The sequence below is a fragment of the Pseudopodoces humilis genome, chromosome 3 (genome assembly GCF_049639895.1).
Source record: "Pseudopodoces humilis isolate 2021_Gansu_Grassland_sample_001 chromosome 3, ASM4963989v1, whole genome shotgun sequence".
NCBI classification, from domain to species: domain Eukaryota; kingdom Metazoa; phylum Chordata; class Aves; order Passeriformes; family Paridae; genus Pseudopodoces; species Pseudopodoces humilis.
This window is the reverse complement of record NC_142202.1, coordinates 3,755,934-3,778,976: the sequence shown is the minus strand read 5'-3', so window position 1 is coordinate 3,778,976 and position 23,043 is coordinate 3,755,934. Positions and strand designations below refer to the sequence as shown.

The 23,043-nt window shown below is 44.0% G+C and overlaps 1 protein-coding gene across 1 annotated transcript in view; it reads right to left on the bottom strand.

The window, feature by feature from the left end:
* The window catches only part of BMP2 (bone morphogenetic protein 2), a 114,248-nt gene extending 103,548 nt beyond the window's left edge, over positions 1 to 10,700 (bottom strand). The window contains exons 1-2 of the mRNA XM_088053566.1: positions 10,636 to 10,700; positions 9,923 to 9,986 (exon numbers count right to left, since the gene is read on the bottom strand). The gene's annotated coding sequence lies outside the window, so the exon portion shown is untranslated. The remainder of the gene's footprint in view (positions 1 to 9,922; positions 9,987 to 10,635) is intronic.
* Positions 10,701 to 23,043: the final 12,343 nt, after the last annotated feature.

The window sequence follows — 23,043 nt, the reverse complement described above, 5'->3', positions numbered from 1 at the left end:
AAGATGAATAAGGCTGTTTCCCATGCTAGGGGCCCATGGAAACTGAGAGGGGAGGAAGAAGTAAGGAGGCCCATTGACTCGGGAGAAGGACTTTCATCCTACAGGTGAAGGAAGCATTTGAAGGCACTGGTAACATTGCAGGCCTGTTCCAGAGCCCATTTTAGTCACTGACATCACATTGACTTCACTGAGATGTGGGTCAGGGCTAAATAGTTTTAAAATATAATCCAAGGCTATTTCCACATCACTGTGTAGCGAGTGGGATCCAGTTCAAGTGTGCCCAGCCCTGTGACTTACCTGCCTTTTGTCCATATTTCTGGCTGCTAGCCTGGCTGCTGCTTGGGCCCTCAGTCTCAACATTGCACTGAGGAAGAGCTGGGCATGGGACTTTTTTGGATGTCTGTCTCCAACTGGAATGCACACCAGACTGCATCCATAACTAAGTCAGGCAACCTGCAGGAAGGAAAGCTTTGGCCCCATGGGCATCAACTGCACCTCTCTTCTCTCCTCCCCTCCTGTATATTCATTGTCCCTCTCCAAACTCAGGCTGAGGAGGGCTTGTAGTGGGAGTGTTCACCAAGAGCAGAGCCCATGTCCACTGAACAACATGGCCATTCCTTTGTGTGATGACATAAGTGCACCTGGCACCCAAAATATGGAATTTAAAACCAACCCAGCTGCAGTGATGAGCTCTGGGATCCTTTGGCCCAGCTGCAGTCCAGATGCAGCCTTAAGCCTTAATTCTGCAGGATTTCACAGGTACACAAAAAGATTGACCTCGACTCCTAGACTACAAGCTATTGCCATTCTCATAATAAACCCCTTCTCCTTTGCTCACTGGCACTGTGCAGTGCTAGTCCCACTCCAGAGCCACATTCCTGGCAGAGGATGGTAACCTCAGAATGAATATTTTCTTTTGAATGAATCAGTTTGCTTTATTATTATCAGATACAATAGTTTTCATTGGAAGTCCTTCAGCAGATCACTTCAGAAGTACATCACTGTATCAGGCCTTAAATATCACACTAATTTGTTTCATAAATTAGTAATTGAACTCCATAAATGACTCATATTGGTATGGCAAGTATCGCCATAGAGAGAACTCAGTGATCTCAGAAGAGGATAAATCACAGAACAATCCTCTCCTGCTACGTACACAAAATTAAACAGTGGACTAGGAGCAGGATGGGGAGTTTTCCTCCACAATTAGTCCAGAGCCCTTATCTCTGTGATGTATCTCATTACCACGTGTATTGCTCCTGTCCCAGTGTGGAGCTTCCACTGATGTCAGAGTGTGGAAGAAACAAGGTGCACAGACCCAAACATCGAGGACAAAAGATCTGTGGAGCAGATTGAAAGGGAGCATTCTGTGTCAAAGTCCATCCAAAGCACTCAGTTGCTTTACTGACATCTAATGCACATCATCACTGATGTCATCGCTGAGTTTGCCTCCACTGGTAAGATTTGGTTTGGCCAGACTCAAAACAGTCCTGAAAACAGAACTTTTCGCAAATTGTCCAGTGCTGGCCACTTCCTACCACACAAAATGTTGTCTTTGCTTTTTCCAACACAACAGTCTCCCAAGACAACCTAGAAGCAAAGTCACACCTTTGCCTGGTTTGGCAGATGATGAAAGATAACTGATTATTTCAGGACCAATTTTCCAAAGGCACCACTCTGTTTCTTGCTGGGCTGGAGGGAGGTCAGAGGCCTTCAGGCAAGTTTGTCTGACTGACCCTTTGCTCACTGACCTGCTGTTGTTCCCTAGGAGCCAGCCTCACCACCACTTGCCTTGCAGCAAAAGATGGGGTATTTTTCTAACCCAAATCCCAACAATCTGGTATCTACACCTGCTCAGCCACATTCACCTCCCTCCAGAGTTAATGGAGTGAGTAGGCACTTCTGGTCAGAAAATCACCTGGCCTACAGCAGATGCCTCCCTTAGGATGAGATCAGTATCACTCCCAGGCAGCTGCAAAGGCCATTTAGCTTCTCATCAGCTGTCCCTGTCCACCTACATCCCAAGGAATTCCATCCCAGGTGACTGCTCAGATGCTGCGTGGCTGCAACAAAGGAAAAGCACAGTTGTTTTGCACACACGATTGGCCTTGGGTGCATCCTTTAGTTCCTGCCCTCCTGTTTTGCCTTGTTCTGAGCTGCATTTTATGATTCAGCCTAGGACATGGAACCTGCTGCTGTTCCTGCACCTCCAAAAGCAACAGGAGCATGAAGACCACCACGTGCACAGGAGGTGCTGCTCCAGCACAAAGGTTTGGCACAGAACTTGTCAGCCAGGTTCCTACAGGGAGAGATGTAAAGGCCAACAGAGATCTTTGCAAACACCTCTGCTGGTCCCTTGCAGTCCTGCTCAGTGTTTCACCCAGCAGATCTCTGAAATCAGAAAGCTGCACAGTTCTAACACATGACTAAACATCCCACATTAGCTCCTAAGACAAAGATGTTATTTATTTTACCCACACAAGGCTTGTAGTAGCCATCAACTTTCCATGGAAAGATTATATTCTACTACTACACATCAGTCATTAGAGGCAGCTTCTAAACTTTAATATCTCCAAAGGAACAATAATTGTGACCCTTTCCATATTTTATATTTACAGATCGGCAGAATGAACTCACTGGGATCAGCAGGTGGTGTATGTTCAACTGCTCTCGGCAGCACTCGGCTCACCTGTTCTCAGTGAGGGCAGCTGCCATCAGGGAAGCAGTGCCCTGTGAATGTGCCATTCAGAGGGCAGGAGAGCCCAGATCTGTGAGGCAGACATCAAAGTGCGCTCTAACATGCAGATGTTTCCCATGCAGAGGCTGAGAAAAGTGATGGCCAAGACTTTGTAAATCCCGTGCTGTGTTTTTTCCTTCATTTTTTCCCTTACATTCCCCATTTCCTTGCCTTCTCTTATGTGGAAGAACAAAACTATTAAAAATTATGAGCTGTATCCTCAGCTGGCATAATTTGTTGTGACTCCACAGAGCCATGCCTGTTTACACAAGCTGCAAATTTCTCCCATCAATTTAAATCTCTACAGATTTACATCATGGGCAACAGCTCTACATTTTTTCCCATAGCTAATAAGCTTCTTCAAAAAAGAAAAGACAAACAAGCACCCTTGACATCTATTAAACTTGCATTTGGTGATAAAGATTTCAGAGGATGCCTTCTCCCACCCTATCTCACGTCCTTCTTCCTGCTCCTCTGTTTTTTAGAGGTGTCACATGGGCCAGAGCTGAGCTGAGTTGCCAAGGACAGTGCCCATGGATGAACCCATGGCTGGATCTGCTTCCTGACACGTAGCTCTGCTCCCTTTTCATCCCCCCAAGTAGTGCTGCAACCCATCCCAAAAATCCCTGAATCCTGCTGAGGACAGAGCTCTCTTCACTACCACCCAGGCTCACTCACAGGATGTAGGGAAAAATTCCTGCTCTGTTTGATCAAGGGAAGCAAGTTCAGTGCTCAGCTCCCTCTGCCTGGGTGAATTCCTTAATCAACAAACTAAAGGTTGTTTTTTAACATGTTCTCCATCCATTTCATTTTTATTTCAAGAAACATTTCATCTTCCTATAGAATAAGCACATCTGAAACCTCACCATTTTCTACAAAATTGAATTCTTGTGTTCCCACTTGCCCTAAGCAGAAGCACTGTAGCCCCACATCTGCAGAACACATTGTACTGTGCTGATTTTGTGCTGTCCTCCAGAGAAACACAAGGAGGTTTCACATGACATTACCAACTCACCCCCCACAAAATCTCCCCCCTGTGGATGAGTAGCAATCTGAGCACTTTGCACACATGAAGACAGACACTTGCCATTGGGAAGCAGTTTGCTGAGACATTTGGAAATCCTAAACTCTTCTGAACACTCAACAGCAACAACTTTTCGGCTGGACAATACTCTGACTGAGCCTGCTTTTGGGATATACTGAATTATCCTGAAGAGCCAGATGACTTAAGTGCCAAATTCTTTACTACATTCACTGATTTAATTTGGCCACTGAAGCTCTCCAGGCATTTTTGGAAGCCCCAGTTGCAATTCCAGGAACCAGTATGTCCAAGATGATCCCACAGGTTGAGCACTGTCATTAAAAGCATGACCTGTTCCCGCTGGAGGCAAATGATGGAGTCCCTGCGGGAGTGAAGGGATGTGGAGGCTGTATCACCCATCTCAGCAGTGAATTTTCTATGCTAGGGAGCAAGGCCAAGACCAGGATCTCTGAGATGTGGATCTCTGAGGCCACAGTAAAAGCCTTACATTCCTTCCAATAAAAGCTGAGTCTAGTGACCTGCAAAACATGTTGCAGATAGGTTTTCTTGATGGATTAAGGAGAAAGCAAGCAAGATGATCAGGACTTGGAGCTCACAGTGACAAAGGAGAGGCTGAGAGAATTAGACTTGTTCAGATACTAGAAGAAAAGATGAATATGAGACCTTACTCCTTAGAAGCACTGAGAAGGCAGAGCCAGTCTCTTCTGGAAGGTTCACAGCTCTGCTGGTCACTGCACTGACCCTCTGGGTCTCCTAGAAACTTCTCCCATACCCCACTTTCTCCAGCATGATGTCTGCTGCCTTCTGTAGGATCTCCTGCTCCAAAATCAATGTTTCCATGCTGCTTCTCTTTCCCTGAGAGTGCTGACTTGCCGGGGGTTAAGCTGTCTCTCGAACAGCCCCCATTCCATTTAGCCTGTATCCCGGGGTTTTCTTCCATGAAAAAGGCACTGTAAAGGCTCTGGACCCTGTGCTATGATTTACACTTTTTCATCTCCTGCAGAAAGCCTGCCGTGTATGTGATGATACCATTCAGCTCCGTTTACCTGAGAACTTAAAAAAATACCATCGGAGGTTGTTTTTTCCATATGGGTAAATAGTAGGGGTGGGAGTATTCCTTATGGGAAACCTGGAACAGTCGCACTCTGTCGGCCTGACATTTCCTGCTGTAATTGAAACTTTTGATGTTAAAAATTCCATTTACACAGTGTGTCTCCAAGCCAGGCGGGGAGAAGGGCAGAGGTGGGCTCAGCATTAGCACACGGTTTCCCCAGCCCCCCACTGCAGCCAGTTAAATACAGCAGGTGAGTGCAGAGATGTAAGGGCAGGAATATGAGGAAGGAAATTCCAGCTGAGTTAGGTAATTTGGGTCAGAGGAAGCCAGGCGTAGTTACAGAGGCAGGTATAGATCAAATCAACTCGAGGCTCTGGGTCTCTGCAGCTGCCCATAGCCCTGCCCGGGTGCATCCACGTGGTCCTGTGCTCACAGGAGATGTGTGACCCAAACTTGCAGGCTCTGCCTCGAGAGGATGGAGAAATGCCTCCCTCAGACGTGATGGGCACCAACGGGGAGAAACAATTTCCCCTCTTGCAGGTTAAAGGACTTTCTGCTGCTGGGAATTTGGAATTCCCAACCAATGCTACACAACCTAATCCTCAATAAAAGCATCCAAGCAACCAAATTCTGACTGGAATCTCAACTGGCCTTAGGTGAAAATCTAAGCAGAGTCCCACTGTTGCCAAACGTAGGCTTATGCCCTCACCAGTTCCAGACCCTGCCATGACTTTATTCCTGAGGATCTGCACAAACCTACACAAGCCAGACCCCCAGCCTAAGTCAGTGTTGACTTAGTTCATCCCCACAGATCCTTCCAGCTGGAAATACAGCTTGTGGGCCCACAGGGGATCCATCCAGCATGATTCATCCAGCCTCTGCCTCAGGTCTGCAGCAGCCACCAGCCCAAATCCTCCCTCTACCTCCAGCTCTACCCCACCCCAGGAACTCCTGTCATTCCCAACCCTCGAGCAAGCCAGATTCTTGTCCTCCTTCCCCATGAAACCTCTGGCAGGCCCTCCAGGGGTCAGCAGCAGCAGCAGCAGCAGCAGCAAGAAATACCAGAACACTTGTATCAACCCGGCTCCATCTCCTCCTAGCAGTAAATATGGGAATAAGACAAAGTCCAGGACAAAAAGGAATCCCTGTGAGTAATGGACATAATTACATTAGCTAGGCAAAGTACCTTTATGTTAAGAAATATTTTTGGCATGCCATGAAAAGTTTGAGTCCTGTCACACCCCAGCAGTTACAAAAGTCAAAGGCAACATAACATGAGCTTTATTTTAACTGTTAAATGCATTTGCATAAAAATGCTTCTTCAGAATGATAATGCAACTGTGCTTCCCTGTTTTGGTTTGGGGTTTTTTTTGCTGCTTTCCCTTTTGAAGCAACTTTCTTGCACCCTCAAAGGTACAAAGTAGAAGAGGAAGCAGTTCTGCCTGAGACTATTTTCTCAGGCACCTTCAAAAATTAAGACTCAATCCTTTAAGCTTTTCTCACATATCCAAAGACAAGACAGTAAAAGAGATACCTAGACTCAGCAATCACTTCTTAAAATCTGGCTTTTCACTGTCAAATGGGACTCTGACCCTCCAGCCATGACGGTGACAGCCACAATAACAAGCAAATTACATTCCTCATTACTCTTCCTAGTAATCCTTGGGAGCAATGGCAGTACGGGGTGAGAAAACTGGGCTGGGTCTGCAGAAACAGGCACTTCAAAAAGGAAACAAACTACTTATTTGAGCGGACACTCACATTGGTTCTCATTTCTAACCCTGTAACTTCAATGACAACTGACTCTGTACTCAATTGACTTCTTGGGGTTCCACAAAACAGTTCGTTCAGGAACAGAAGTAGGGAAAACTTTTAGGTCCTAAAAATACTAAAGTACATTTTATCCCACTGACTTTCTCAAACTATCGCCTAAGCAGGCAAAACTAAAATCCAAAGTTAACAGCTGTTATGTTTTAATGCTAGATCTAATATACAGATGCTCATTTTTATTGAAATATGTAACTGAGGTATCACTGGAGAAATTCTTAATTTTTTCATCTAAGAAGCTGCTAAACAGTTTTCAAAAATAATAAACTTCATATTTTGGTTCAGATAGCACAATCCATTTCATTTGAGACAAAAGTATTTTTTTAAAACTTTTTGACAGAATTCATATCTTGGGGATAAATTAATTTAGGAAGATCTAAAACCCAGAATTGCCAGTGATCCCAGTGCCTACCAGTTTTTCCTATACCTTCCACCAAGGAATCTTTCATAGAAAAATTTACAACAAGAGTTCCAGTTTTCCCAGGCAAAGTTGGGATGATAAATTGTACAAAGATAATTTTTTCTTCTACAGTGAAAGGAGTCTCCTAAGACTGTGGGTGCCCCAATATGTAAAGGACTGGCCCCTACTCGAGGGGGTCACAACTGAAAGAAAAGCAAAGATGGGAAACCAAAACTAATGTGACTTCTCTAGTGCCATAGCACAGACTGACAGCAGTGGGGCAGAAAGAGTCTGGTTCACTCCTCCCTTAGTGACCTGTCTGATAGGAGACTATGGTCAGACTCACTGATAAAACCTTTGTTTTGGTTTCTCCTGCCTTATTTTGGCTTCATGGGCTGGCAGAGCATCACTGAGCTTCCGTAAGTACAAATGTCATGGTCTTCAGCAAATAGGCAGAGGGAATCAGGGAAGATCTTTATCTTGATCTTATATTGATCTTGATTTTTTTCCAGCTGGAAGAACTGAGAATTCCCAGTGTGCCACTAGCAGAAGCACGTACTGAAAATTATCAACTTTGAGATAAATTAAAAAAGAGATACTGGGTAAATAAAAAGCAGGAAAGTGCTGTCAGGAACCGATGGCAGTACTTAGACTAAGAGTTGTTGGAGTCTCTGGTCTAATGCTATGGATAAACATTTGTCCAAATGACAGTACACGATGTAAGATCATGTGAGATGGGCCAGAACTAAGTCATGATTGATGAGCCTTGGAAGAGCAGGACCTGGCTTTCCCAGGTTGGTTTTGCAACCTTTGATCTTTATAGCCACGCATTATAAAGCGGTTTCAACTTGTAACTAAATTCCTGACATACTCAGCTGTAAAATCCAGACATATCCTGAGCAATAAAACAAATACATAAACTGGAACTTAGGTGAGAGTCATCTTTTACTGTCACTTACTGCTGGAAACACCTAAAGCTTGCTCTGCCACATTCAGTAGGAAAACACCATTTTAAGAGCAGTGTGAGGGATTTGGGCTGGAAGCAAATTAATTGACAGCCTATTTGATTAATCCTATCTGGATCCCAAATTTCCAGTGCCTGTAAAGAGCATCATGAACAGGCATCTTTCTGACTGTAACTGTATCACACGATGTTCATGAAATCCAACTTCTATCACTCTGCGTATCAGAGCCATGGGCCCTCTGCAATAACATCACTCTGCCAACTGTGGATATCACCAATAAATCAAAGCAGTTGCACAAGCCACAACTTAGGTGGCATTAATTAGATCAGTGGAAGTTATGATCCAACATAATTATCATTGCTACCCCACCTACATTTAATTTTAGTGTTTCTTCCTATCTTTGTGCCAGAGGGTCCATAGGGAATCACTGCATGCTTCAACAGTGCCAGCCTCCAGTGGCAGCACGAAAGAGCAAGGGCTGGTAAATGTGTGAGTGCAAGTAAGGGGAAGGGGACTATTGTGAGATGTGATCAGATACTACACAAGGGAGCTGGAGTAAGTTCAGCCTTTGCCCCTTACACACCCCATAGCTTTGCAGCTGCCTTATCCGACCTGCCAAGGCGTGTGTGTGTGTGTGTGTAAAGACATCACTGCAAGCACATGGAGAGTCCCACCAAAGGAAATCTGATTTCCCAAAGTCTTACATACATATCAGAAATTAGCAGCATGGACCAGGGGAGGAGAAGGAAGGTCAGTGTGCTTGGGTGGGACTTGCAGCATCTCTGACCACATCTCTAACAGCAAGCAGTGCAAAACAAGAGGAACACGGATACACAGAGAGAAATAGTCTGTGTCAAGGACCTCATATCCACACAGGGCATATCCATTCCCTGCTTTCCTTCAGAGCTTCAGCCTAATGGCAGTAGCAACCAGCAGGAGCTGGTCCAGGCTGGGTGCAGCCCTGAAGCTATCCCAGAGGAATCCTGTTAATGTCCTCCATGAGTGCTCTGTGACATAAATGTGCAGTTCAGGAGGAGTCACTGGGAGACATTTCAGAGGCACACTGTTATCACCAATGAATGCTAATGCAGACATCCCCCTTAGAGGCATCTCCATATGGGGCAAGGACAAGTGTCTGTCCTGCTGAAATAACCCAACCTAACAGGACCCTGATGCAGCTCTACAAGGGTGAGCACAGTGTCCCCAGCCAGTGGCACACGATGTGGCTGTACCACCACGCAGGCAGCCAGCTTCCCTGTGTGGCCTGGGTGAGCTCTCTGGCTCTGGCACTGCCTGTGCCAGCAGGGCCAATCTGACAATCCTGCATCTCTGAGGACTGTGTCCCAGAAGAGGGAGTCACACAAGAACAAACACAAATGGGAAACCAAGTGTTTTCAGGGCTGATCCCAGGACATGGCTGCAATGACAGTACATGGCTGAAGAACTGCCTCTGAGATGGCTGGAAGGACTTGATACAAAAGGTACCATATCTTTCAGGTCACAGCAGTCCTTTCTGACTGAAGGCTGCACCATCACAGTGGTTGGAAGACAAAGAGGTTTTCTGCTAAGAATCCCCAAAGATGCTCTGTTTTAGCCAGTCAATTGATTATCTTCTTCTTTGACCTTTCTTCTATGCATCTGCTCTTCCCTACACTTACAATAAAACATTTTCCTTTGACACTGTGCAGGGCTCTGCTTAAAAAGAGCTTGGTGTAGTCAGGTGTGTTCCTGGTGAGCTGCAGGCTGCGGTACAAAGACCCCACTGTTTTTCAGAAGGCCATTCACTAATGTTCACTCAACAGAGGAGACCAACAGTACAGCAATATCCATCAACCCCTGCATTTGCTTGTAATTAAAGAAAGGTCAGGAGCTGTGTCATTCTGAAAATCACGCTTACCTTTGCATGGTCAAAACCCAAACGTAGACAAATTTCCCAATGTAGACATCCAGAAACGTGAAACCTGGGACACGAAAAATATTAAACAGCCAACTGTGTATGTTTTTAAAGGTTTGTGAAATGGATTTGCCCCTGTGCTTGGGTACAGAAATGTTGAGATTGTGTTTGGTACCTAACAGCAAAAGCTGTTGTGTTCCAGTTTTTTCATGCCTCACTGCTACAGAAAGGCCCTGATTCACACCACTTCATTATCTTTCCTCATTTTTATAGGCAGCCAGAGGGCATGCTGGATCCTCAGTCTGTTTGTCTGGATCCACTCATTAGTAAATTACGTGTAGTGAGCAATGATGTGCACCTGGACATTTAGTCTGAGTAGATTCTTTAACAATCACATTAGTTGTGCTACTCCAGCAAGAAAAGCAACAGATCTTTCTGAAGTGTGATCTTTTTTTTTCTTTATGCTTTTGTATTTCTAGGAGCCATAGCATCAATGGGTAGGAAATAGTGAAGAGCAAGAAAGAAAGAGAAGAAAGAAAAGCACAAGACTTCTCCCTGTGAAGTGCTGTTAACAATCCCTTTGCTGTGAACACGAGGATCCTGAAGCCAAGACTGTGGCCACATCATGGTGACAATCTGAGTAGCAGCATTTACAATTTTTTCTGTACATCTAGATAAGAAATGCCAAAGGAAAACATAGGTGTTAAGAGATTTACCTGGGAAATTTGCAGCAATGTTGAGTTCAAACCTGGTGTGCTGCTCTGCAAATCTGGAAACAGAAACTACCTCCAAATCTGCCTTTGGGAACCAAGCCTTTAATTCCAGCCTGGTTCTCTTGTGGTATCACTACATATAATTTGCTTTTGTAATGGAGGGAACTGAAACAGAAAGGGACAGATACAGGAGACAAACAAGGCACAAAGTATTCCATATCCTTCTGGCAGACACCCCTTGGAGACCGCAGGCAACTGGTGCAAGAATCAGAGAGACACAATCCAATACAACCCCTTGCTCTACTTTTCCCATCATTAGCTGGGTACCACAGGGAAGGTGGTTAAAAAGGTCTTCTAAAATAGCTTTAAGGATTGGAAATCTGATAAGGCAAATACAAGTGGCAAAGCTCCACTGACGTCAGTGAGACTTATATAAGGGAAGATTTTGTAATGGTAAAAGTAATACTGAAACTGCAAAGTCCTGCACACTGAACAAGGAAGTTTTTCAGGTTAACCTCAACACAAGCCACAGATTTGTCCTCAAAACAATTTCCCTACTGCCCTGCAAATAAAAACTGAACTTGAACTATTTCTGCAAAAAGTACCACTTTGTGTGTGCAATCACACAAGCATAATTCACTGCAAAGCTACTCAGTAATAGACAACTGAGATATTAATACAAAATGATATTTTTAAACGTGAATTTTGAATTTATACATATGAGAATGTTAATGAAAAGATGTGACTGTGAAATGCAGTACATTTAGCCAGTCCTGGGACAATATGGTGTGGGAGTCATTCTTCCTTCGTACAATTCTTCTTTTCAGGGCCTTCAAGTAAGTTGGTGTGAATTAACACTGCTCATTTGAAATCAATGGGAAAAAAAAATGGAGCTATGCCAAATTACATCAGTGAGGGATCCAGCCTTTTGACTTCAAGTTATCCTCAGTTAACACTGGCGTAATCAGAAAAAGGCGACATTTACTTCCCTGCCCAATGAAAATAGCCTGGCTATTGGCTACTTTCAGAGAGCTGCCTGAAAACATTACACAAACCATGAATTATTCACAGTATTAAACAAATAATTGTGACTAGTAAATAAATATTTGAAAGTAATGGCTGGTTCATACACCATTCACACATAGTGTAAGGGGGAGATATTCATCATATGAATTACCCATTAAGAATTACTGGCTCAGCTCTAGTTATAACTGATAAACAGTCATGTGGATAACAAGGCAAGTGTTTGGCATGTCTCCGGCTTTCATTCCCAGCAATATGGCTTCCTTTTCAACAGACACATAAGCTCAATTATTTATAGCCCTTCTTCCAGAGAAACTGACTGGCCTTCCATGCACCTGAAAGGCAGGAGCTGGCGTGCAGTTTCCCCAATCCCTACTTGTCTGGTTAAATTCCAGGTCAGGCAACAGCCCTCTGACAGAACCGCATTCCTGCTGTAGTTTCAATTACCTAAATTATTCTTCACCTCCTGTCCTAAGCATGGGCATATTTTTGATGGCCTGAGCTGGGAAATGTGAATGCAAACTGCTACCAGATGTAGGGAGGAAGAATGATTTCATATTGGAGGCACTGGCCTCTGAGTCAAAATCTCTGAGCCTCTGCTGTGCCACAGGCTTTCTGTAAGCCACTTAGGCCCAAATCCCCAAAGGTATTTAGGCTTTTAACTCCTGTTCATTTCAGTGAGAGTTAAAAGCCTAAATACCTCCATGGATCTGGGCTTTAGCCTCTGTGGTTATGTCTACACAGCACGGGGGTACCCATAGTGCAGAGCAGGCACATCAGAGCTGACTCCTAACTCCCTGGCTCTGGAGAGGACCAATACCCTGGTGTTGGAGAATGGAATATAATCTGATCATGGACAGCCCTCACCACAGCATTCCCAGGAGCCAGCCTGGGTCCCTCCACACAACACTCTATTCTGCTAGGTGGGCCCCAAAAGCACATTGCAATTTGGGTCACAGCCTGCCTCACTGGGATCCAGGGGTCATCCCATACAGTTCCTGTGGTGCATGGGCATTCTGCTGGTGGGCAGCATGTAAAGCACAGGAGGCCAACAGCTCTGGTTCAGCTGAACAGTCCTGCAAATTCCATTTTAGTTCAGCTTCCACTGGCCACAGAACGGCAGCAAGGGGCTGTGCAACATGATCCCAGATAAAATATCCAGCACCTTTCACTTATAACACCAGCACAACATCTGACCGTGTCTGCAAAGAGAATCAGAGCAAATGATTAACAAACAGTTATGGTAGTTAAAAAAAGAAACGCTTTGCTGCTATGCTATTGTCAGTTTTGGCAAGCAGCACGGGGGAAGCGAAGCACTGATAACATTGCTTTATTGTTCATGTAGGTCCCAACCTTAACATGCTACATCTGTATCTTCTGTCTCAAGAAGTTGCTTTCTTTTCATCAAACACATTCCAGAAGTCAACAGTAAAAGCACTGACAAGAGACAGCAGATTGATCCATTAACTCTCACTCACTGCTAACAGTTCCTTGGCTGAAACCGGACCCTGCATTCCACTTGGGAAGATTTGGTAAGTTCAAAATGTAAACACACTCACAGGATTTGGTTACTGCTCTCATGCAGTGCAGCCCCTGCCTCAGCAGAGCAGGAGGTGCTGGGAATCTCCACAGGTGCTGTACCTCTTATTTTATACATGCGTAATTAAGGAACAACCAGGACAGGCCAAACGAGTCCTGTGTGCCTCATGCTACTATTATGCCACATTCTCAGTTAGTGCTAATCAATGTGGTTGCAGTGAAGGATATTACACAGCTCTTTCTAATATGTCTAACAATAATAATAATCATAAATAGTAATAATAATGAACTCTCCCTTCACCAGAAAAGATGCAATTAAATGAGCATGTATTTTCCTTCTGGAGACAGGCCCTTAAGCATCTTCCTTTTAGCAGTGGATAAAATGAACTCTTGCCTGTCATGGCTTTGAATTTGGTTTTCAAAAACAGCCTTAATTTTAAGTAAGATTTATCCAACAATGGTCCTTTGTTGAACTATTGTTCTCCATCCACCCAAGTACGCAGGGTCTCTGCTCACTGACTAACACTGCAGTGCTCTGTACAAGCAGGGCACAAAACGCCACTTCTCACGCATTTACTCCCAAAGCTGCAAAGGCCGGCGCAGGCTCCGCTCCATGCGCGGCTCTCTGCCCCCCTCTGCTGACTGCCACAGTCGGTCCCGGTCCAATTCCTGCATCCAGGGACTCAGCCCGAGGTGCTGTTACCCTTGGAGAGGTGACAATACACCTTCTGAGAGGCGGCAAGATGCTGGCTTATCCTGGGAAGAAGCTGATTTTTCCTACACAGAGGCTGGACAAACAGGGTTTTGTCCAAGCAGTCCTCCGAGTTCAGCTTCTGCCTTGCTCACAAAACAGAACGAGGGCTTGTGCTGTGAAATTTGACATGGAGATAGAACATCACTGCAGTATTCCAGCCAACCCCGGAATACTGGGACTAAAGATGATGTCTTTGGTGTCCCACTGGGTTCTAGAGAAGAATGACATTTTCCAGGATGGACACCTTCCTCAGCTGAAAAGTTACTGTTCTTCAAGATTTCACATATTTTGATGTGACAGTGGCACTTCCCAAAGAAAACTTTCCAAAAAAACACACCTAATCAAAGAGCCACATTTCTGAAAAAGTGCTTTTGGTGCACATCTACCTATTACTGCCCTTTGCTCCTCATGCAGACGTGGCACCACACACGGTCCTGGAGCTCATGAGCAGAAGTAGCAGAGATTGCTATGGGTAAATGCCAGGAGCTGCCGCACTGACATCACTGGGATTTTTGCCACTGATTTCAGTAGAATCATGATTTCACGCAGGACTCTGCTGCCATTGGGGTTTAATTACACAACTTTTCACTAACTGGCTCTCTAGGTATCTACAAGGCTGATTTCCCTCCAATCTCCCTCCAAGGGTTAGTTCTGACTTGTTGTAGGGGCCTGTTTGAAAGCTTTGTGCTCCTTACATTTCCCTTCTTCCTCTGGTCCCAGACACAGCTCCCTGTGCCAGGTGTACCTGAGTATGCGTCATCCATGTTTACATCTTAACAGCTTCAGTTTTCTCTCCTTTGTTGTCTCAAGTTTCCAATGCTTTTTTACCTTTCCCCTCCTTTTCTCTCCTCCGTGATCAGGTCTTATGTGTTTAAAATCCTTTTGTTACACAGATCTATAAACAGATCCTGATCTAGGGAAAATGACTTCTTGCAGCTATTATGGATCTGGATTGGCAATCTGGTCTGTTTCCAGATTATTTTGGCCTTCTGGCATGACCATTAAAAAGTCATTCCCCTGTCAGATCCAACTCTGTCTGTATAGAGAGATGTCCTGCACGCTCCAACCGCAACTCCTTCAGGACTCACAGCAGTGAGAACAACTTGAGATTTGAACAGAAATGGGAGCATCTCCATAGTAATTCTGGACAGAGAACTTCCAACATCTTAATTTGCAGCAGCCTCACAGTCAAAGGCATGTCAGCAACTCACTGACCAGCTTCAATCCTGCTTCTTTGGGTACCTTAAGCAGTGGAGAACACCCTGTTCAGGCACCAGATGTTGAATATGCACATGGCATCCCAGGCAGGCTTGTCCAGCCTGCCCCAAACACAGGGAAGATTAAAGCTGGTTGTTATTTGGTTATTTGCTCTGCTATCACACCTCCAGTTGCTGTGTAGGTTCACAGTGGGTGAGCAGGGGACTGTTCCCCTCTCTGTGCTGCTCTACTCTCAGGAGTGGCACAAATGGCCTGAGCAGCAAGGAGGGCTGGAAGGTTGGACTGAGGGGTCCTGCCTGCAGCCTGCCTGGTTTGTGTTATAGCAGCCATGGGTTTGATAGCAGCTCACACACACAGTGGAAATTCAGTCTACCCCTTTCCTCCTTATACTCTAGAAAAAAAGGCAGAATAAGGACTAGAATAGCCTGGATTTATTTCAGCTGCTTTCTCAACAAGTGATCTGTTAAAGGGAGAAACATACATCTCTATGAAGTTACTGTTTGCATTATAATTTAAATCCTGGGATGAACACAAGAAGAACTATCATGGAGATTTAAAGAAAAAGAATTACCACCTTTCTGATAGCAGTTCAGAGTTTACAACGTGCTTTCACTTTCAGAAGAGATGTGAATATTTTACTTGTCTTGGATTGTGCAGAGGATTTTTGGGATCCTGGAATCAGATACTGAAAATCACTGCATTGTGCTGCTGTCTAATGTGAAGACAAATGCCACCAGCAGCAGCTGAGTTACGTATGAGCACAACTAATGTGAAATAAGAAAACTAATGTGAAATAAGAATAAAGCTTCTAAGTTCCTAAGTCTGCAACTGTGTTCCACACAGCTAGAGCACCTGCAAATTCAGGTCATAGATATGGTTATGCACCTTTTCTGCACACAGAAGTGCAACAGTAACTAAGAGAAAGGTAAGAACAATTTGGACTCTTCGTTTTCAGAGGTTACACTGAGAGGGCCTCTGAAAGGGACTGTGAGGAAGTCTCAAGTTCCAGACAGAGAACTTAAAATCCCAAATAGCTGCTCATTATCTTCGCCTAAATTTGCAAAAGTCAAGACAGGGCTATAGCCGACAGAAAACCAGATTTCCCAATGTCTGACCTGGTTATTCAGAGGCATTTTCAACATGAGAACTATGAAAAGCTTAACTCCAATGAATCCCTGCTAACCTGCTGCATAACTGCTTGGTGTCACACATTCAAAATGGTCCAACAATGAGTGTGTTAGCAGGCTGCCTCAAAAGCTTCAGTGTCTCACTTTGGCTAAGCAAGTGTAAGTTTGGATACTTATTTAAAAGTTGTTTGTATCCCTTAGTCCATGAGGCCAGGGTGAAAATTTTGTTGGAATAATCCTTCTCATGCGGTCTCCAATAATACCTGCATCCAGCTGGGCTAGAAAAACACTGGGAGCAACCTTTGAGAGACTTTCCTCATTTTGCCTTCCAGTTCCAGCTGAGACTCGGAAGAGCAATATTTTGTAAGCAGGACCAGCAGTGGGAGAAGGAAAAGTTTGCTAAGTCTTGGTAAACATTTCCCTGTGAGCCAGCTCCGAGTGTCTGCCTCTGCACATACCCAGAGTCCAGGGAACCACAAACAAGCATAACTGGCTGTACAAATCATATATTCTCTTGATATAAAAACACAACTGCCTATGTGCCTGAGCCTCTGCACTTAAGTAATTGAGGAAAATAAGTCACTTTTAATTTCAAAAAGCTCTCAGCTGTGTCCTTAGTAATTAAGATAGCATGGATGCAATAAATCAGTACATGTGCCAACCCACAGAGGTCAAACATAATCAGGCAGCAAATTATAGTAAACATTTATGAATCTCTTGTATATGGCACATGACCCCACCCACTCGTTCTGGCACAGAGGTTTGCTGTTGATTGCACTGGTCCTTCTGGCATTTCATGTCCTCATGCAAGTCACACCAAGTAGCCACCCTGAAATATTGTACTAGAACATGATCAGACTCATTTTAATCATTGTGTGTATTTTAAATGATGACTAACACACCGAGAGGATGAGAGAAACCAAAATGGTCAGGGAGCTTTTTTTAAAAGAGGAACAAGGAACGTGTAAATTGAGGTTTCTATTTAAGCAACAAGAAACTCGGTGCATCCTTCTGCAGGTGAAGGATGGGCTTGTGGCTGAAGCACAGAGCAGGGCTGTGAGACCCTGCTGACCACAGCAGGTCTCCAGGATAGCACAGCAAACCCACGGCAGAGTCCCTGGGAGACCAGAGTTCCTCAGCTCCCTGTCTGTGGAACAGGGATGATTATGCTCCCATCCTTTATCAGTCTTTCCCATCTACACCAAAAACACACTTCATTGAAAGGGACTGTCTTTAATTAGGTGTCTGTGTGTGCTTAGCACAATAAGGTGCCAATTTTAGCTGAGGTCCCTGAGTGCTCCTACCTGGCAAATGAAACAGGCATTTACTGCAGGGTTAATGACCAGCTGAGATTACCTGATCTTATTATTTCATTTGTACTGCTGTCACACCTAAGAGCAGCAGCCACAGACCTGAACCTGTTCTGTGTTTGCATTTAATGCATACAGCACATAATGACAGTGCCTCTCCCAAACAGCTTAAAATTAAGTTTTACTTTCCCTTCCCCCACCGCCAACTTGCACGGAGTTTGTTCAGGGAATGCTTTTCAGATTTATCTGCCGTTGTGACAGCTTCAAGCATCTCCTTGTGCCTGCTCAGATTAGATCTGGATAACAGCTGACAAGTGCAGATGAGATGCTGATCACAACTAGAAGGAAAGTGAGAAATATTTTCTACCAAAAGGTTTAAAGAAACAAAAACATTTCCTGTGTTTTTAAATGCAGTAATGTTCTGCTGATAATTTTATTTTATTTTTTTTTACAAAAGAAGAAAGTAAAACCCAAATAAGAAAGACCAAAGAAACAATTTGGTGTTTTGTCTTTAGACATGCAATTAATATTGATGGAATTGCAGAGTTTTTATCAAGGGTTGACTTGAGAAAAAGCGTTCCTATTGTATTTTCCTCTAGAAAGCTTTGATACCAAAATGTCAGGGACTCTTACACAAAAGCACAGAGGGTTTGGGGTATGAAATCCACCCCTTACTGTAATCTTGACTTCAGTCTACAGACCTTGAAACTTTTCTTGCATGTTACAGTATCTAGAGAAGCCTTGTACAAGACACTACATGCTGCCTTAGAGGATACTTGGAGTGCTGAAGTGGAGCTTCTGGTAGGGGATGAAAGAGATGGAGATGTGAGATGTCCCATGTTATGAGCCATTTCCTTTCCCTGTGGTGGCACTGATCCTTGGGAGAGACTTACTTTCTCCTAGTAAAAAAACTTTTCAAAGGAGGTTCCTCACCAGCTGCAGATGAAAGGACAGGAGCTGGCAGGAATATCTTGTCAGCATCAGTGCCTGTTTTATATTTTGCACTCACCCGGAGAGTCCTGGAATACAAGAGAAACCACCTCTACACCTTTGGTTACCAGAGGAGCTCCCAGAGCAAGTCTGGGACTCTTCAAAAACTGGCATTTTACCAAGAAGTCACAGACAGCAGGAATAAAGTACTTTCTCCTTTGCCTCCTTCGAACTGCAAGGAGATCCTGTGGCTCCATTTGGTTTGTGTGTGCAGAGGTGCACAATGGAGAAAGCAGGGACTGAAGAGCAGACTCACCCCAGCACTATTCAGCTTTTCATAACTATCAAACAATGATAATTTCAGAAAAGGAAATCCCTTTTATTTAAATTGTCAGCAACAAAAAGAGAAAATAATGACGTGGCACTCCATTCCACCCTGTATTAGTACCTCCCTACTATAAAAACTGCCTTTCAAGCAGAATACCTTCCAGAATATCTAAGTGGATAAAAGCTGGGAAAAAGGCCCTGTGAGGAAAGCAGAAATCCCTTTAAGAAGGGACATGGTAATGCCTATTATACTACAGGATGTTTTCTCCTATGGATGTCACCACATGCTGTTCCTCATCCAGTGCCCAAAACCCAAATTCCAAGAGCCTGGAATATTACATGAGAGCAAGACTAACCAGACATCTTTTGGAAATTCAATCTTATATCATGTGAACCTAATAAGAATGATAATGAATTGTCCCATAATCTGGAAATGTGTGGATCAAGTATCTTCCAAATCACCCCAAATACTTGTCTTTAAAATTTTCAGGAAGTTGTGCTCAAGTTTGGGAGTTAAATTTGATAGGCCAGGAGGCAGAAAGCTCTCTGCAAATTTTATTTTTAAGACCTTCTATGAAGGCCCTTGAATATGGCACATGTGACAATATCAGGGGCAATGATCAGAGCTGTTATTAGAAAGAAACCCAAAATAGTCAAATTCTAATTCCCTCAGCTACAGATAATGAAGTATAGAAACATGAACAACCTCCAGTCAAATTAACTCCCTGGAAGGTGTTATTTACAACATCTCACCATTTGCAACCAGTGGTGCGATTTGAGAAGCTTGAACTCATGGCTTCTTAATGCTTTGGGTTAGCATGACTAGTTGGCAGTGCCGTGGCTGAAGTGACTTTACACTGTAAAGTCAATCAAGTGTTTACCTGGCAATTAGCTAGGAATCCTAAAATTAACAGCCCATTAGTAACATGTTATTATTTACATGGACAACCCCTCTAAACCCAGGCTGACAACAAGGGAGAGGATGAGTGTCCCTCACACGTGTTTCCCCAGCGGGGTCAGCTGGCTCCAGTATAGTGGAGAGCAGCATTTCAGTGGGCAAACAGGTTCAAAATGGGTCCTAGCACAGTACAGCTCTCTCCTGCAAAGAATTTGATTTAGCATTAGTGAAATGTTTCACTGGAAATGAACCCCAAGCCTCAGACAGTGCTGGTTCAAACACGTTATAATGCACTGGCAATTTTGGCTCCACGTTGAGGAGGGTTTGGTATCAGCAGGATGATTTGGGAGAGCAGCAGCAATGTGGGCCAGGGTTACATGGAGGGAAGTAAGTCCAGAGCTCATTGTCTTTCCAGTGATTGAAGGGGACTTCTGCAGGATCAGACAGTTTTTTCCAGCACTGCTGATTAGAACTGGGCAAGATTTCTGTTGAAGGAGTTTGGCGTCTTCAACTAACACAATTCAACTGTCGGCAAAATTCAGGAGTTCTCACTGAAAACTCAGTTTCAATGAAAATCACAAACTAAACACTGTGATTGTGGATCCAAAAGTATCTTTGAATTAAAAAATGAAATGATATTTCAGATGTTGAAATTACCCTTTGTAATAGTTCTTGCTTTTGATTCTTATTGCAACCTCCTCACAAAAGAAATTTGGATAAAACATACATCAAAAATAGTAGAGGAAGAGATTTTTGAATTGTGTTTTTCCACATGGAAGAGGCATCTCTAAGGCAGTCCTGCTAATACATGTGGAGACAAAGCAGCATTAGTAACATTGCTAACATTTAGGAGACATGGATATCATTCATCTCAGGATCTTGGAAAACACACTTTCTTATTCAAAGATTTTCAGATGTGGGACAGCAATCTTTGGAATATATCCATAAAAACTAGATGAAAATTAAAGAAGGGAAGTACTGAAAAAATAATAATGAATCAAAATCCATTGGACTTCACTCTGGAGCTCAGATGAAATATTCTTCTCTTAGGAAGAGGAAAGGCATTACAGCCTGGCCAACTGTTATTTGGAAATAGAATTGTAATTGTGTATTGAGTTCTTATCTTCAGATGAGGTAATCCACAGCATGCTGATGAACGTTTATCAACCAGGCTGGTTAAGCCCCAGGGAATGACAAAGGGGAGAAAGAATGGGAAGGAGACACATTGGCTATGAAACACTCCTTGCTAAAACAAGAAACAATAGGGTGCTGCAACTGCAAAAGGAAGAGAGACTCTTCCTGGGACAAGATGCCTTGCTGAGGTACATCACTACCAAGAGATAAAGGTACACTAAATGACAGGCTGGGGCATCAAAACCACAGCAACTCCTGCAGCACACACAAGGTCTTTCTGAGGGTTATGTTTAAGGTTTCTAAGCTCAAGTGACTCTTGCTTTAGATCTGCAAAGTATTTGTTTCTCAGGTAAAACTGTTCAAAACAACTTCTTGTGTGAAGCAAGTTCTAAGCAACTCCTGAATACCAGAGACCTGCAAAATCTTTTAAAAGAGACACCCAACCCAGCACACTGCTTCAGACTTCTCCATGAGTTATCCTATAGATGAATCAGTAATTTTCCAGCTTAAGCAAAGCTTCACACTTCAACATTTTAGTTCTTATTTTCTGGCCACTCTTAACTGACTAATTAGACTCTCCATAGTAAACAGCAAATTCGTTGTAGATCTGCCACTGGAGTCAAGCTCTCCATAGGAAGGGAGTTCAAATTCCAAACTCAGAGAAAGAATAAATGATATTCCCACTCAAGCACGCCAAAAAGGGGCTTAGGATGGAAAGACCATAAAGGAGAACCAAAGAGGGATGTTAGAAGCAAGGCAAGAGGAGTTTCACTCTCAAAGCATTTCTTTTTCTAAAAAAGCTTTGGCCAGTGCTGGTTAGATCTTGCAGGAAGCATTACAGAACAAGAACTGACAGCACATGTGCTTGCTTGTACTGCTGCCCATCCTTTTTCAGAAGGAATTTTGCACTCTACACTCACCCTCAAATTTGAAAATCTTTGCTTTAATCCTCAACAGGACTTCTATCCAATTTCTGTAACTTCTGTGCAGCCTTCCATTGACTCAAACACCAAGGCCCTGGTACAAAAATAATTTCCAAGGAGGAACATGGACATCACATAAATTAATAAAATAGATGCAGGTGTGGAGGAGCACCCACAGCTTCACCTGCAGAGCAGTGAGCTCTCATATTGGACTAAGGCTCTTCCCTGGTGGAATCACACTGGGGGCAAAGCAGGCACAGTCCCGTTAAACCTTCACTGGTAAGAGGAAAATTCTCAGCCAAACTCCTACTGCAAATCCTGCCCTTAAGCAGAGGTGAGGCTTGCTGAGAACTCACTTGCTGAAGTACCATGAACTCAAATTCTTTGGTGCCTGACACAAGAGAGTTTAAAGGGGTCTGAGGTTTTATAATCCAATTATCCTGTATTGGGCATCCAGACCCAAGACCCGCGACCAGTCATAATCTTAGCCCTCATTCCCTGAGCTGAATCCAAAGCAGCCTGAGCAACAGGCCAAGGGAGGGGATTCTGCCCCTCTGCTCTGCAGTGCTGCATCCAGCTCTGGAGTCCTCCCCACAAGAGGGACATGGAGCTGTTGGAGCAAGCCCAGAGCAGGCCACCAAGATGATTAGCGAGATGGAGCACCTCTCCCATCAGGAAAGGCAGAGAGAAGTGGGTTTGTTCCACCTGGAAAAGAGAAGGCTTAGGGGTGACCTAATTGTGGCCTTCCAGTAACTGAAGGGAGCCTACAAGAAACAAGGAGAGAGACTTTTTACAAGGGCCTGGAGTGAGAAGACAAGGGTGAATGGCTTACAGATGAAAGAGGATAGGTCTAGATTAGGTATTAGGGAGAAATCTTTTCCTGTCAGAGTGGTGAAGCTCTGGCCCAGGTTGACCAGAGAAGCTGTGGATGCCCCATCCCTGGAAGTGTTCAAGGCCAGGTTGGTTGGAGGTTTTAGCAAGGTGGGACAGCAAAAGGGCTTGGAACTAAATGATCTTTGAGGTCCCTTCCAACCCAAGCCATTCTATGATTCTATTATTTCCAGCCCCATTTTTTGAACAAACAGCAGGCTACAAAACCAACACAGCCTCTGCCAGCTGGTTGAGTAATCCCGCAGAAATGTGTACACAAAGTTCTCCCAAATCCCATACATCACAACAAATAATTGATGACCTTGGTGACATTTATGACTCTTTGTCAATCTGACAG